The sequence below is a fragment of the Geospiza fortis genome, unplaced genomic scaffold, assembly GCF_000277835.1.
Source record: "Geospiza fortis unplaced genomic scaffold, GeoFor_1.0 scaffold112, whole genome shotgun sequence".
Taxonomy (NCBI): domain Eukaryota; kingdom Metazoa; phylum Chordata; class Aves; order Passeriformes; family Thraupidae; genus Geospiza; species Geospiza fortis.
In genome coordinates this window covers 14,834,871-14,852,264 of record NW_005054298.1, presented here as the reverse complement: position 1 = coordinate 14,852,264, position 17,394 = coordinate 14,834,871, and the positions used below count along the sequence as shown (strand labels likewise).

Genomic DNA, 17,394 nt, shown 5'->3' with positions numbered 1-17,394 from the left:
GAGGCCGAGGCTGCCTCTTCACTACAGATTTTAAAAGTCTTGAGTCCTATTGTAATGAAACCCGTTTATTATTAAAATGGGAAGCGTTTTAGAGACTTCATTTACTCTCGATTGCTTCAGAGGAAATATTTTGTTGTAGAAAAGGCAAGATTTTTTTTTTCACTTTCCTCACTTTTTTTTTTTTAGTCTGTTTTACTTCCCCGTTCTCTTGTCTCAAAGCAGGCAAGTCAGAGATGAAAATGGATTACTACTGAGCATTTATACCAGTCTTAAATTTTAGTTTCCTTAGTACATTTTTTTTTTTGAGGCTATGTTAATATTGCTTTTAATTATGCGTTTGGTGCTTATTTGACCAGATAGTGCCCTGCTCAAGTTCGCATTGCACGGAGAGTGTGTGCTTGTCATCCGAGATGTGTGTAAAACACCCGGGGAGTTCCTGCAAGGAGAAATGGTCGGCTGGGCTGCTGAATATTGAATCCAGCAGTTATCTTAGATGCAAAAGTAATTAAATTTGATTATTTTTCTTATTATACTGGCACAAAATGAGAGTGGGAAAATATCACTGAAACAATTAAAACAGGCAGCCAAAAATAAGAGGGTTTCTTTTCCTTCCCATACCTCCAGCATAGTTACATTTATAACTGAGTATATGTCTCTTGTGGTCTCGATTACATCCTGTGTTTTTAGCTGGCAGCATTTCCTCTGCAGAGGCCCTGTTCTGTATGCCAGCATACATTTCTGTGTATATTAAAAGAACAGAATCAAGATGAAATAGTAAATGAAACTAAATCCCCCCCACCCCCCAAAAACTGAGGGTTTGATACTAATGCTTGGCACAAAATAAAAAGAGGTATATCTACCGTCATGTTTCTTTCTGTAAAAGCAGGGAGTCTTCTAGCTTTGTGTTGTCAAAGAAGATGGAGCAATTAATTTAAGTCATCAAACGTGTTCCACAGACCTCTCCCATTCTCTAGTATTTAAATATTTGAAGACTGTATTTTTTCAGTAGTGTTTGCTGAAAATGGAACTTGGCTGCAAGTCCTCACCTACAGAAACATCTCTTTTCAGTTTGCATTGAAGCATTTTTGGAACAGTGTGCTCTGCTAACAGCTGTATTCAATCTTGAGTAAAATCACTTCCTGAAAAAAGTGAAATTAAACTTAATATACAAGCTTGCTTGGAATATAATACCATGGAGTTAGGGAACTTTGTGATTATGAAACTGAATCCTTTCACCCTGCTGAGGTAATTTCTTGTAAATTGTACGCTATGGAAATCTTTAATCAATGTCAATGTTTTTAAAGCTAAAATTCATACGATTCAAATGTGCTTTTTATTTCCCCTCACACAGAGGATTTGGTGGGTTTGCTTGTTTTATGTTTTAAAAAGAATTTTCTGCTGTGGTTGTGTGAGGTAGGAGAAGAGTTAGGGCACATAAAATGGCACTGTTACCTGCCCTAAGTATTTGGCACTATAAATCAGGTCATGAAAGTCATGAGACTGATCAAAATAGAGAAAGCTACATCTCATTCTGTATAAAAAAAAAAAAAAAAAAAAAAAAAAAAAAAAAAAAAAAAGACAAAATCAGACTGTTCTTCAGTTTAATACTGCAGTGTTACACAGAAGAGATGGGAGATATTTCGTATTTTTAATGCGTTGAAGATGAAATATGAGATTCTTTATATATTTATGCTGTGATTCAAAGGTGGAATCTGAACTACCTGCGTATTGGTGAGTGTCACTCTTGTGGTATAGACTGAAACTGTGGAATAATGCTCAGCTCACAGCCAGACTTAGGCCCTTGAGACTGAACCCAGCTTTTTGGAGACTGCCCTGCTCAAGGCACAGGAACTTAAAGAGGCAAAACAGAACCAAAAGCATCCACGAACTGAAGCAATGTGTTAGAGTTGTTGACACAAGTGTATTGTTCATGAGACTTCATGATCCAGGGCCTTAAAACAAGACCAAAAAGACAAGTCACCAAACCCAAATTGCTCAAATGTTTTTAATTAGAGGAATGGAATGTTTGAATCCTTATAGGGGCTGAGCAGCTGAGTCTGTCATTGGGACACTCCAGTAAAACCCTGCCCTAACTGGTGCCTAATTCTGTGGGTACCTAAGGACCAAAACATACTCTGTGTGTGTTTCTTCATCAGTAGTTTGGAAACAGAATATAAGGGAAAAGATTCAAGTGTGGTTTTCTTATATTTGGGATGAATGCCATAGCCACAGGCTACAGAGTTCCTCTTCTTCCTTAGTATCATTATTGCATTATTTTATATAAATCTGTGGCCATATTGATAGCAGAAATTGAAAGAGATCCATTCCTGAGTGCTCAAGGCAGCAGGCACTAGAATGGGGTCTGAGTGCTGGCTCCAGGTTGAATTTCGGGCTCCTGTTTCCATGGGGTATTCCAAATGTTTGTTTCTTCTGCAGCTTCTCGCATGTATGGTTTTCTTTAGAAGCATGTGTGGTTTCTCTTCCCTTTCCCTTTACTCATGGCATGAGTAACCTGAGGGCCTTCCTTGGAGCAGGAAATTCCAGGAGGGGGAAGGCCACCTCCTATGTGTTACAATAGCCAAGTGACTGACAAAATGCCGTTTAACTTCTCATGCTGTCAGCTTTAAAGAGAAACCCTCCTGTCAGCAGAGTTTTGCTTTAAAATCAATTTTCACTTCCTGATTTACCAGGATACAGCAGGAAAAAGAGTAGTTTACAAAATATTGTAAAATCTTTTCAAGTGTGAATGTGGTGGGGTTCTGTTACTTTTTAATATGCTATTTCACCTTATTGTTGGATTATCTGAATTCTTCTGTGAAAAATATAGGTATAAATTGCAGTCCAAATATTTGTACAAAAATACCCATTGGAAGTTTAATTTTAATGCAAATAAAAATAATTGCTATCACCCCAACTGAGTTCAGTCATAATGCTTAAGGAACCAGAGGCTGTTCCTTAGGGCTTTGGTTGCCGTATGGTTGGAACACCATATTTGAGTTGGATTTCTTGTAAAATGTAGAAATGCATCCTCATCTGCTGGATGATAAAGCCCTCTTGGGAACAGAATTAATTTTTTTCTTAGCATGGTTGCTCTTTATTTTATCCAAATTCATGTAACTAAAATTAAAATTTGGACCACCCCAACCATTTTTTTTCGTTTTGCCGCCAACAAAAGAGCATTTTTTTCATTCTTGGTCCAAATTGTTAAGATGCCCCTGAGGACCTTTGTTTACAGTGTCTTCTCATTCTTTTTTTTTCCTTGACATTCTCCCCTCCCTCCAGCAGTGAGATACTAATTAAAGAGAGGACACAGTGACCCTGGGTTGTTTAGAAGTCACAGGGGAGTGGTGGTGGCACAATGACAAAACCGTCCCTGCAGGAAGTAATCAGGCTGGAGACCCAGGACAATACTCACTTCCATCACCTGAAAAACCCCTTCAATTTGGAGATCCATCCCAGAAGCAGATTTATTTTCCCTTTAATAAAGTATCTTCACTACAAACAAAGCCTCTGTATCTCTGTGTGTGAGTCTGTTTGACCAGGTTATTATACAAGTACTGATTTTCTTAAACAATTACTGAAAAATATTTCTCTTTAACAGTTTGTAAAGTAAAAGCAGTATTAAGAATAGCATGTTAGAATGCACCATCACATTTATGTTTAATTTCAAGGAAAAAGCAGTTGGTTATCTTTATATCACCCAGCAGGATTATGGTCTTATCTACTATATAGGAATTTTGCAATTTTATGATGGGTATTATTACTTAATTACTAGCTCATTGAGACTTGCAGTGTTTTACGAGCACCTAGCACCAGAGAAATCCGGGATTCATTCCCCGCTGGGTTTTGTAAACTGGACCAAAAAGTCACTTTGGATTGACACCTGTGAAAACAAGATTTCTGTTTATCCAGAGCACTCAGCCGCAGGGCATTCCCAGTGTAAGGTGAAGGCTGGGCCCTGCAGAGCTCTGCTGGCAGAGCCACGGAGGCTCTGCTGGAATGTTAGTGCAGCCAGTCAGAGAAATCAGCAGGCTCTAGGCCTAGCCCTCAGTCTTCAGCATTATCTGTACTCTCTTATCTTGTACCGTAAAAGAATCCAGCTGATTTCAGTAGCTCTCCACTTGGGCTGGCCTGCGCAAATCAGATTGCAGCATTGAAGTTAGCAACATGATACCCATCATTCCATTACATGGAAAAAAAATCCCACTGTCTGCAGGCTGGATCAGACTGCAGACAACATGCTCTTTAAAATGCATAATTAAGGGATTTTTTGATTTTTATCCTTATGGATTTTTGTTTTCCCAATTAAGAACAAAATTATCTAGGAGAAACATTTAGAAGAGTCCTGTGTGAGGCAGAGAAGAGAACACCATTGTGTCTTATTCCACAGCCTGAACAAATCAGTTTCTTAAAAATAATCTTTTAACTGAGGTCTTGTCTGTTTGGTTTTTAACTAAGTATTCTTGGAAGTATGGTGATACCTGGAATAATTACAAGTTTTTAGCGTGCTTATTTCACTCAACATCAATCTCTGCAAAAACACTTGTCAATTAAAACCAATTGTTTCTTTAGCCCAATTTAAAGTTTTAAGGTAATCCAAGTATGGTAGACATGGATCCATTGGGACAGTCAGTTCCACATATCTAACATGCATTTCACTTTTGAGTTAAGGGGTGTAAAAAATGTAAGAAAAAAAAAAGGAAAAAGGCAGTATATATGTATTTACAATTATTTTGCAAAATTTTTGATTGCACCAGTCAAAACCATTCTGAACAAATAGCAGGTTTTCTCTAAGAATATCTATATTCTAGATAGTAGGCACTAGAATTTTGATAGCATTTGTTCTGTAAACTCTTTTTTCCTTCTTACTTTTTAATGACCTATTGATGTCTCAGAAACTAAGGTTCTGTCTGTTTAGATTGGCTCATGGCCTTGCATCTTCAGGAAGGCACTATGCCCCAAGACCTAAACCATCCTGGAAAACAGATTATGTCCCTCCCTGCAGTGACTCCGTGACCCCTCGCACCTACCCGGGGTGTGAGCTGGCTGTGTAACTAGAGACCCACAAAGTTATTACTGTGTCTGGGCAGCAGGAAGAGCTAAGAGTATCCAATTCTATCAAAACCTAACACTGTGACCAGATGGGTGCCTGGTGGGACTGCGTGGCTATGCTGATGTGGCCCAGGTCGTGTAGAAGCACACACCAGCTGCACTGCTGCTGCTGAGGCAGGGTGCACAGTGCAGGGCTTACACTGTGGAGGCAGAGTGGTACCTGGAGCCTGCCTGGAACTCCTCTCAGCTTCCTGTGCTGGTGCCCTGTTTGCTGAATGCCAGCAGTGTCCCAGCGCTGCAGCCAGGTGGGGTTCCTGGCACTGTTCAAGGAACACACTCAGTGTCGCTGATGCAGCAGGCACAGCCCTGGGTAGAGCAGGGGTGACCAGCATCCTGCCAGGTGTTGCCTTTTGGCTATCTGGGCATTTGGACTATTTGTGGGAGACAAAGACAGGCGGTGCGAATATAGTGACTGCCCACAGGAAAGAGCCTGCTTAAAATGAGAGCATTGGCCTTTTGGGTACCATTGGGGACTGCTAGGTTGGAGTAGAAGGGAGGCAAAAAGGGGCTAAAAAATGCGTCCATTTGGATTATCTGTTTCAGAGCAGGACAGATGTTTGAGGCACAGCTATTGCTGGGCTAAAGTTGTCACCTTTCAAAAACTTGGGAAACAGATGACATGCAGTTTATATTTTAAGCCACCTTTACCAAGGAGAGCCCATTTGTGCCAGATTTTCACTGCATCGTATCATGAAGCTCGTGCAGCTTTGATCCAGCACAGAGTTTACTTGATCTTCATTTAACATCTCGGGGAATTACAGCATCATTGATTCCAACCAAAATGTGCCAGCCAGTGTTCTTGACATTGCTGTTGCTTATTGCACTGCCCATTTGACTGGATTGTTATTGTTCAGATTCCTTTCTGGTTTTGTAATGGCTGCATTTCACATTAAAGTTCAATGGTTTAATTAAGGAAATTACTGAATAGGAAGTTACTGTAACCATGATTTCAGCTGTTGAAGAAAGATTTGTCCTGCACGTGAGGAAATTTGTGAACCTAAGCTTTTTGTTAAACATGCAATATCTCCACATTGTTTTTTAAACCACTGATATTCAGATTGATAAATCACACCATTTTCCTTCTCTTTGTGGAGGCTGATTAGTTTGTTTCAAAGCATGTAGTGTACCACAGTGTCTTTCACTGAAGTATGGTTTTAAACAGAGATTATTTTGTTTGCAAGTTTCTTTTAGATTCGAAGACAAAACCAAGGACATTCGGTGTTTGCAAATGTCTCTGAAAATGAGAACATTTTATGTGCAGCTACGTAAACCCACGAGTAACTGCTTGCTTTCAGTTTTGAGGCTGGTCAGGGCTCTGCAGTCAGACTGCATCTTGATGTTGCTGTTCCCTCGGCAGTTGGGTGGGATTTAGAAGTTCTGCCTCTTTTCCCGGCTCTAGCCATCCTGGTGTGTTACAGCAGCTCTCTGCATCAGAACATTAGAAAAACATATATATGAATATCTACAGATTTAAACTGTATCAGTTTTATTTTCCACTTCATAGCACACCCACATAAAGCAGTTGATTCAGTCCCGCTAAGGAGTGTGGCAATGTCTGCTTTGAAGGGTGGAACAAGTGACTGGCATGGATGCGGAGAGGGAATGCTATGGCAGGGAGAGACATCTCTTAAATCAGGAATCAGGTCTGCTACAAATGAAATCTTAGTGAAGAAAAGGAGCTCACCTCTGTTCAAGTAGTCCCAAGTCCCCATTCTGCCAAACAGTGTTTATTGGTTTGATCAGCTACCAAATAATTGCAGTGGTACAGTAAATTTTTCTTCATAGTTTACAGTTCATGAAAGAAGCAAGACAGAGGAGTAGTCCAGCACAAACTGAGATCTGTAGGTAGATACCATAAAATAATTTTCCATTGTAGGATGAGCTGCCTAGCAGGCAATCGACAGTGCCAGTCAAGAAGTAGCTGTGGTTAATGACAGGCACGTTGCCTGGCTGGTTTAGCATTTGAACAAAGGAGTTCTAGCAAAGTTTTGATTCAACTTGAATTTTATCAGCCAAACATAGTAGGAAATCAGTATTTAGACAATTTTAAGTACTTAAACCAACTGTACTTGAAGAATCTGAAGTATAGATTATAAGAGGATGCACAATTTTAAATGGCAATGTTATGGTAATACATTCTAGAATTAACCTTTTAGTTAATTTAAGACTGCCTTTTGTTTTGTTAAAAAATTAAAGGTCGTCTACAGTGGTGACATTTTAAAGGCCTAACCTGATTTTTTCAGTGGAAATAAACAGATTGTTTCTGTATCTTACAAAGACATTAGTAAAAACTACAGCAAGGAAACCGCAACATGAGTTGTTATTTGTGATGCTGCTTAGGCTGATTTGTGGCCAGGTATTACATATTTTGATACAAAATATATAATTACATATTTTGGTACAAAATATGTCATTATTGGGTTTTTTTTTGTTTTCTTAACAAAGATGCAAACTGGGCTTTATTTTGCAGTTGAAGTCATTTTTATCTCAAAGACTCAGCTTCTCCTATTTTTCTTTTTCATTCTGTGAGAATGAAGAAAGAAAAATCTGGCCAAATCTGCTGGTGAAACTAGGGCTTAGCCCACTGAATATAGTCACCAAGGGATTAATGCAGCTATCTTGTCCTTTTTTCACTCTGGCTTAGATCCTGCAAAATCATATGCCTACATGATTTACACCCATGAACTGTCATATTGTATGTTGTCGCTAGGAAAAAAAGGTTTATTCTATCTCAAGTTACCAAATACTGAATCAGATTTTAAAAAGTCAGAGACCTCATAGTGTCAGAAAAAGTTAGGAGTTAGTTACTGGTGGCAGGAGCAGTTGAAGTTGGTATTAAAATATAAGGATTTTTCTTTACTCATACCTCCTGTCGTTACATTTGTAGTTGATTTCAGAGCACTCCTTTTTCTCTGGGTAATGTCATTTCCATACATGCATGCACAGAAGTTAATGGTGTGCTTACACGGTCTGAGGCACTGTTGGGAACAACCCTTCTGCAGAATGAAGTAGCAACTTTAGTGGAAATATAATGAACAAGGGGATTAAAATGGAAGCATTTAGGCATATTTAGATTTCAACTTTCATGTCTTTTAAGTGATGTCTGTAATTCTGATGAAAATTCTTCTTGAGTTGTGAAACAGTGGGCTCTATTCAGAAAACAATCTAAAATTCCTTGGATGCAAAATGTATTTTTTCACTTAGTGCAGAATGTGATTTATATAACATCTCAGCTGACATGATCTGACATGTTTTTATGAATTCCTTTGCAAGGCAAAAGTGCCTCTAGTTGCAATTTATAGTAATGAGACTGTCTGCTGTAGAGTAACTGATTACAATGAAGGTATAAGAAGCAGGCATGTTTGCCTTTCCAACTCATTACCCTTTCCTTGCTTCTCGAGTACCTAAACCCATGTTTTGGAGCAGTGGTATCTGTGGGTCTCCAAAAGCATTCTGTTTGTCCAAACACATTTTTGTGTACTTCACCAAATATAGTCAGATAGTATTTTGGACTGGAGTTCAGCTAATTGGGTTGAATACTATATCTAACAGATAAATTTGAAAAATACAACAAAGCTCTGGCTGTAAACAGATTATGTAAACAAACATTTACATGAAAACTTCTCAATGATCTTTAGACTAGTGAATGGTAAATTGTGTCTTAGGGTCAAAAGCAATATTATGATAGTGCCCAGTTGTCTTTATTACGTACTTATGGATTATATTAGGAGACAAATGGACCAGATCCTGAAGTGGGCAGTTGTTTACCTGTGGTTTTGATGGATAAATAGCAAAAGCGTGGTGTGTATGCATGAGCATATATTCACAGATTCATGTTAAAATACTATTGAGAAAATTATCCAAATTTAAGTCCTGCTAGAGGAAGATCATCTTATTTCCTCCTAGTAAGTACTCATAGAAAGTTCCTGTAGCCATTTGCTGAAGTAATTTTTGTCTTAGAGCCCCATTCAGCAAACACAGCTGGGAGTTTTGCTCTTCTGAGAAATGAGTGTAGCAAGCTGTACTTGCAAGCACGGAGACATTGTGAAGATCTGGCCCCTGGGGAGCTTAGTACAAAATTCTTTTTGAACATCCCAGAATGGAGAAAATCCTGACTATGCAGAGCCTCTGACAGAAGCTGCAATAGTGGAAGATAGGGGGAGGAGTTGCCAAGGCAGTGAAGAACTTCAAAGAACCCTGGAACTAGGGGCGAAAGTTCAGCCTAATTCTTGTGTTATCTGAACTCTCTCACCCACCTCTCTTGCAGTGCATCTGCATAACACGTCTGGGTCTGGTTGTTGCAATAACTTCACTTTTCTGGAATATGACTGAAAATGCATTGTTAAAAGAAATGATTGTCATTTGGTTGAAAATATTTCAAGAAAAATTCCATGAGGGAGGCCTAGACTGAGAGAAGCCACCCAGCCTGCTCCCAGGAGGGACACACACTTTCTCTTCCCCCAGCTGTGTGCTCCTGCCGCTTAACTTGTGATGGTCTTGTTAGACACCTCAGTGACCCAACTCAACTCCCTGCCATGGCAGAAAGAAAAGCTGCTGGGTTAGTGACTTGAATCAGTAAGCAAAAGGAAGAGTGGATTAAGCAAAGGACTCATAACCATGAAGCTAGAGCAGGAGGGGGGAAAGGAATAGAAGCTTTCTTCCTTTTCAGCATCTCTAAGCATTAATTATATTGAGGAATAACTCAGTAAATCACAGAAGCACAGTGTAAGTGCTTTCATTCTGGGTGAAATCTGGGACTTGCTGGTAAATCTATTGATTAGACCAGGATTTCATTTCAGGTTTTATCTTTGATTTATGTGTATTGATATTCGTGAGCAGACCTTTGAAATATGGTTGTGCAGTATCTGATAAATACTTTGAATCCAACTCAAGAGAATGTGTTGAAAACAACTCTAAGAATCTATTTACCTAAATAAATTTAAAACTTAATTATGATGCAATAAAATATTTTCCCACCATGATTTGTGCTGCTGCCAACCCATGACACTTAGTATGGAACATCAGTAAATAAGTCTATGAGTTACTCCCTGAAATAAATTGTCCTAGCCATCTTGATTAATTTACTGATTACCGAACATAAATATTCAGATCATATCTGAATTTAAATTACAGAAACTCAAATGCTGGCAGTGAAGACACAGACTTGGGGTAGCAATGTAGTTGGTTGCTAGTTTAGATCAGAGCAGAAGTGGCAGAAGCCCACTGTTTGCAGCTGATGGATAGACAGTGTGGGGATTTGGGGTTCAGCTCCTGCTTTTCACCTGTCTGTGGTACATCAGCCACACCCTACGCCTTCAGGATCCTATAGCCCTTAGGGGAAGGGCTGCATCAGCAGGAGCTGCCCCCTTGTTTCACCTCTGAGGGTGGGCTCTGCAGGTTACTGGGCTGTGAGGAACCTTCCAATGCCAGTGCTGAGTGCCTTGATGGTGGACGTCTCTCATTGCCATGACCATGAGCCAGATGATCTTTATGAGCACTGAACTTAAATGGGAGGAAGAATTTTCTTGTTTTAAGATGTATCTGTTGATCATTTTTTTCTGTGCTACGTTGATATTGTGGAGGTGCTGCAGATGTAGCAAGTACACAATTTCAAAATTCAGAAGGGTAGAGCATGTACTTTTAGAGGAAAAATACAATTTACAGCTTCTTTGGCAGACTGAAATACATAATGCCTCTCAGAAATGTAAGCTATTCCAGGTACTTCAGGAACTATTATATTGAGTTTTATGTGGATATTTTTATTTTAAAGATATTGAAAATGAGATAAGATTAAGGGTCATTATTGAACATTTGCTTAACTTCTGACACATTACTTTGTTTCTTCACTTTGTACTCTAAATTAGGTCATTAAAATCAGATTGTGCATTATAAACAACCATCTTTGTGTTTATAGGTGATTATAAAACAAACACAGAGGGTAAAGGCTGTAATTTTGAAACAGACAAAATTTATATGCCCCTTTGGAATCTATATGTAAATTAGTTTCTCACACTCCAGCCGAGATCATGTAAAGGGACCCCAGAGAGCTGGTACAGTGTTGATGGTGTACTCAGGAGAGTTGGAGCACTGTAAAGACATTTGCAGGTCAGAAATGAGGTTAATTGACAGGGAAATGTGTGAGGACAGGAAAAATTTGCACAGTGCTTGTCAGTGGGTAGAGCTGTCAGTTCTTCACTTGGCTACTAGTACTTGTCAAACAAACACGGCAGGACTTCATTTCAGGACAGGGAAAAAAAGCCGAGAAGAGTCATTTTAGGACAACAACTTCGGAAAGAATGGTGTTTTGTGGTTTTGTTCCAAGGTACCCACATGTATGCAGCTACTGTACACAATCCCCAGTCTGGCTCATCACTGCTGCTGGTGAGGCTGCTGCCTGCAGCAGAGCTTTGCAGAACAGGACCTGCTCTGGCTTTTCCTCGGGTATTCTTCAAGCCCATGCTTGAGTGTATGAGCCTGATTTTGCACTAGTGATTACAATTCCATCTTCTTGATGTGTCATATCATACATGACTTTCTCTGTCCTGTTCCTTTTTTTCCATGTGTGTTATGATTCCTGCCTGCTCCTCATTGCATTAGTACCAAATTTGCTTACAATGCAAATAGTGCCTATTGACCATTCAAGCCTGGTCAATATGGTGAATAATGTCATCCAAGAAAACACAGCACACCAAAATTGAATGTACTGTGGCTAGAAAAAGCATTTTTTCTGGTTAAAAACCAGAACATATGACCTGCTTTAGAACCTCACAAAGTGAAGTTTAAGAAAAAATTTCTGTATTTCCAGATTTTGCTTCTTTTATTAATATCTGTATTAAAATGTAAATAAGTAAATATATAAAAATCAAATAGCTGCATGAAGTCATTGTTTCCTAGAAAATACTTAGCAAATATTTTTGCTTTCTTCTTCTATTGTTCCATAAATTTATTCTGCACAAAACATAAAAATGCACTGTCAAAAAAGCATGTCAAAACTGTAAGCTATTCTTAGTAGTCTCTTTTAAAAATAAATATTATCCAATGTAAGGTTGATGAACTTTCTACATAGTTAATAACTAAGCAGAAAAAGCAATATGCTTTGTCATTTTGGACAGAATTTATTATTTTATTCTATAATATATTCGGCAGCTGTTTACACACTTTGACTACTTTATAGTTTCAAACAAGTGTCTGGCAACATTATCAGGCTAATGGCAGAAATGACATCTTTAAGAGTCATTTCAGTTCATTCCACAAATGAGGATTGGATTTTGTCTTGTTTTCATTACTGGTTATGAGCAGCCTCCTTAAATTTCTCTTACATAGTAATCCTTTACAGTAATTATGTTTCATACTTGTGCTTCCCAGAATATACAGGGTATATTTAGGAAGGGCATTTGTTTGACAGTGGAAATGCTTCTATAAAGAAGTATCTTGTTGTGTCTTTCAAATAATAAATAGTGCTTTCCATAATATAAAATGCTGGCATGGCATTAGCAGGAGATTGTTTTGCTCGCTATGTTCATATTCTTAATACTAGTCATCAGTGAAGGAATGGCAACAATTATGTATAATTGTGCAATTTATATTTAGTGTCTTTCCAAGAACATTTAAGGAAGCATGGAAGGAATGAACAGCAAGCCAAAATGAATAGGAGTAAAAGTATGTCACTGGAGGTACAACCCCAGTGGCTACAGCAGATGCATTCTGTGAGCACTGCAGGGAGCACAGGACTGCTCTTTTTTCCAGTGAGCTGTTGGAGCTAAGGGAAAAACCTCTGCAGTATAGGTGATGGGAAAATCAGAGACAGGTTCGAGGACTCCCAGAGAGAATGATCTGATGCGTTCAGATTAAAAAGAAAATGTTACAGTGATTGTGCACACATATTTTATAATGAGCAATAATATGACTCTTTTTTTTTTTTTTTGTATTCTAGCATAGAGTATAAGTAATTTGGTATTTTGGTACCAGTATTTGAAATGATACAGCTGGAAAAGATTATTTGTTTTCCCTTTTCAGATCATCATGGGGATTTTTTTCTTATTGTTGAATATATTCATGTGAGTATTTTGAAGACTGCATTCTTAAACAACAGTTCTCATTGTGTATGCAATGCCTCACTCTTAGTAGATCATATACTTCTGCAGAAGTCATTGTTTCATAATAATTTTAGTTTTCTAATAAAAAAGAAAATTTACAGAAGATTTTATATATGAAGTGTTTGGCATGTTCACAACATTACTATGTCCCATTTCTACTGACTTCTCATCCTCCCTTAGCTAGATACAGATTTCTTTCATTACCTGCATACTGGGAATACTTAAATAAAAACAATTAATTATGAGATAACTTATCTCTGAAGGAGCTTCCCATGTAATGAAGTTTACTCTGTTCCTTTGGTTGTTAGAAATTCTTTTCATGCTTTAAGTTCTAATAGGTAAATTAAAGCCAAAATTTAAAAATCGGCTTCTGTGTGCTACTCAGCTTCATGTATCCCTTTATTAACACTTTACAGGAAATGCTTAATATCTCTCAAAGTTCAGCCCTGCATTCTGTTTCCTTGGCTTGCATAGGGTATTTAAAAGTATTTTTGCATTGTTGTGGCTCAGCTTCCTGCCTACTCTGGTTTTTATCTTTCTCCATATGACCATGTGTGATGAGAGGATGGATGCTCAGGGAACTGAATGGTGTGGCAACAATTTCCTCAGTACCCTCAAGGTGGGGAAATGAGGTGCCCACAGTCACTTTTCCACTAGTGGGTCGTCAGAAGGCCCTGAAGTGGTCAGGAGAGCAGAGTTGTAAGGAAATTCAGGAGATCCAGTCTGGACTCACAGGGGTCTGCAGTAGACTGTAAGTTTCCCATTTAAAGCAGATCCAGGGCCGAGAGACCATCTGCCCTGCAGAGGCACTGAATGCCCTCAGGGGAAATAGCTACTTTGGTTGAATTTTGAGATAAATAAGGGAAGCCATGAATTTGATTTAGAACAGTAGCAGCTTAAATGCGTAGAACTGTTTTTAAAATAATGGCTTAGTTTTGCCAGTCTACTGTTTGTTAAGATTGATAAGCATTACTGGAAAGATTCTTGAGTACTTTCAGTTGTCTCCAGGTTCCCAGACAAGTCTTTCTTTCTGTATTTATAACCATCTCTCTGCAAACCTACAAGCAAACAAACAAAACTCTCCATGTAAATTGCTACATTGTATTTCCGAAATGCACCAAAGTTCCTCGTAAGTTTTCCCTTTTTTCCTGAATAAGCAACTCTGGGTAATTTAAAGAAGCTCTGAATGACTTAGAAAGGGGGCACTCTTAAACCCTGTGGTCACCTTTTCCCCTCAGGATCATAAGGAATTGCTCATTTATAACTGCAAGCAGCAATATGCCTGGCTACCTGCAAGTCTGCTCACACCTGTTGTATACAGTTAATAACAAAGTCCTTCAAAATATGATTTTTATGATCATATTTGCATACATTTTACAGATTAGTCATCTCAGTTTTGGCATTACTAAGTCAGTAAGACTGAGACTGTTCTTTGCAAACAAGGCATGCTTCTTGCATCTCAGAAAATATGTCAGAAAACCGTTGTCAGTACTTGAACTGATGTATCACTGCACAAGGACTGAAAAGTCCAGGCACTTACCTTGAGCTTTATAAACATAATCTCAAGTACAGGGTTTTACAGAGAAATAATTTTGCCTATGTTCGGGAGAAGGAGCAAAGCAGCTTTTCCATATGAGCATAGCTTCAGATTGGAAGGGACCCCGGGGGATCTCTTGTACAACCTCAGCATCAGCAAAACGATCAGGTCAGGTTGCTTTGGGCTGTATGTATTCTGGTCTTGGAAATGCTCAAGAATGGAGAGTGCACAGCCTCTCAGAGCAATGTCTGTCTGTCCTGATGTCCAGTCAGAAACTTGCTTGTTTCAATTTAGCTCGGCTGTCCCTTTCTCTCCAGACACACTGCTGTAAGGAGTCTGGCTCTGTGTTCTTGATAACATTGTCAAATCTATTGGAAGGCAGCTATTTTCCTGTTTGAGACCAAAATGAAGACAGATTAATCAAGCCTTTTAAAAACAACAGATAATGTTGATAGGCACATTAGCACTTAGGAAATTATATCAAGTTTTCTTCCCAGAAAATTCTGTAATGAGTTTTTCCTTAACAAAAATAAATAATCAGATACTGTTAGATTGTGATCTAGTAGATGTTTACATGATCATATTTGTTGTTATGTGTTTTCCTAATATGTTAGGAAAGAGAGTACTAGTAACTGAGAGAAATGGGCCACATACTGAATCTAAGAGAGGGAAATTGTGTCCAAATCACAGGAAGCCTTGGGACATGTGACAGCAGAGCGAGCAAGACAGCAGCATTTCAGATACTGCTTTGAAATATTCTTGAGAGCCTTCCCTGGTGTGACAGTGACTGAGACCAAATCGAGCATATAGTGTTTACATCTCTCCAGATCTTCCCTGGGGGGTGGGGCAGGAAGAGCAGAGGGAAGGAAGCAAGGGAAGATTGATGGCTTTTGAAAAGCTTTTCCCTGCGAGCGGAAGGTGTGGTCACTATACACATCTCCAGCTAACAAAGCCCTCCCGTAGGTGGAGCAGACCTAGGCTTTGTCACCCCTTTGTGGTGACTGCAACACTGTCCAGAAAATTTTTTTTTTGTTTTTTAGTTGGGAATAGAAATCTGAGCAGGAGAAGTAGCCTGTCACTGTTCCAGTTTGTACTGCTTTAAGACAATTCTCCAACACTGAGTCTGATTGTGACATATGTGGCCAAGGGTTCTGAAATAAGTCAGATCAGAGCACAGATCGACTGCTGTGTGTGGCACATCTCAGGAAGGCATGAGCACACAGCTACATTTCTGTCAAATTAGGCCACAGGTACATGAACATATTAAGCCAATATAATCCAGTACTGCTGCCAAAACAAGCACTCCTATCCACCCTCTTGCCCCTGCCTATTTTTGCTCACTGCTACCTCCTCCATTACACTGGCACAAGCAGCAGCACAGCTGCATGCTGAACCTAACAAAGGAAATGATCTGGAAAAAAATCGAAATGATCAGAGAAAAGAAAAACACAACAGTTTCACCCAGAATCAGTTGCTTAACTGTTGCTTTTTCAGTATTGATGCCAACTAATGTTGTTGTGAAGCAGGCATGAGGCCTTAACCAGGCTAGGGAGTCTGAATTTATCCTAGCATTAAGCCTCTGGCATTAGCTTTATGCCAGCAGTGGGAATACGACTGTTCCGTGATCCAACATGAAGTTAGGGTAGTACAGACAGACAGTACCTGACCTGACATAAAGTCTGCTGGTACAAACTTATTCTATCAAATAATTTCCAGTGCCAGCGATCACCATGTGGCTGCAGTGCTTTTCATCCAGTACTAGTACACCTTAAACTTGTGTTATCAAATTGAGGCCAAATGGAATGAGATCCATTTTAGGACTTGAAAGAGGAAAAAAAGGAAAGTTATGCAGAATGTAGTTCTGCCAAGTGTTGATGCTTTCCTATTGTTTGCTGTATTCAGATGGGCTCTGATCTGTAGTAGAAATATATTAGGATACCAAAATACTTAGAGATTATTTCTAGGGAAGTCAGTAATTCAAGATTATATATTTTTGTAAGTACTAGCATTTTCAGATGTTATTTGGCTTTTCAGTAATGAACTACCTGGCAATTTTCTGTTTCTTCCCAGCTGTTTCCTATGGCCATGTTGGGGTGTATGGGATCGGGGCCACCGTATTGTCAGAAAGAGGAAGAGAAACCAAAAGGTGCCTGATGATGCATGTCCGTGGCAGAAGCTCTTCTACAGTGTCGCTGATCAGTCAGTTGCCTGACAGAGCTATAGCTGTGGACTTTCTTAGAAACTACATTGTCAGCATCAGTGGGTAATGTAAATATAGTAATGTAAACAGTGTAGAGTACCAGGAGTGAAGTTGGGAACTCCTTGCCTCCGTATGTCCCTGTCTTGGAGCCTAAGAACTGTAACGTTTCGTAGGCCTGAATTTCGTGAGGAAACTGAAGAATTTCCCTTCACTTCCCAAATGCTGCCTTGAGGCACCGGAGAGGGCTGTGACCGGATGTTCCTCCCCCCTCCCCATCCCTAGTCAAGAAAAACTTAGGAGAGTTAAAGGGCGCAGTGTTTGTCGCCTCGGAGCGGTTAGCCCCGCAGCTGGGGGGTGCACCGAGTGCGGCTGTCCCCGCTGCAGCCGGGGCTCCGCGGGGTGTCCCGCTCGGGCCGCTCGGGGGTCGGGACCCCGCTGGGCGCGCCCCG

At 39.5% G+C, this 17,394-nt stretch overlaps 1 protein-coding gene across 2 annotated transcripts in view; it reads left to right on the top strand.

The window, feature by feature from the left end:
* The window catches only part of RBMS1 (RNA binding motif single stranded interacting protein 1), a 139,925-nt gene that overhangs the window by 32,566 nt on the left and 89,965 nt on the right, over window positions 1-17,394 (top strand). The window lies entirely within an intron of this gene.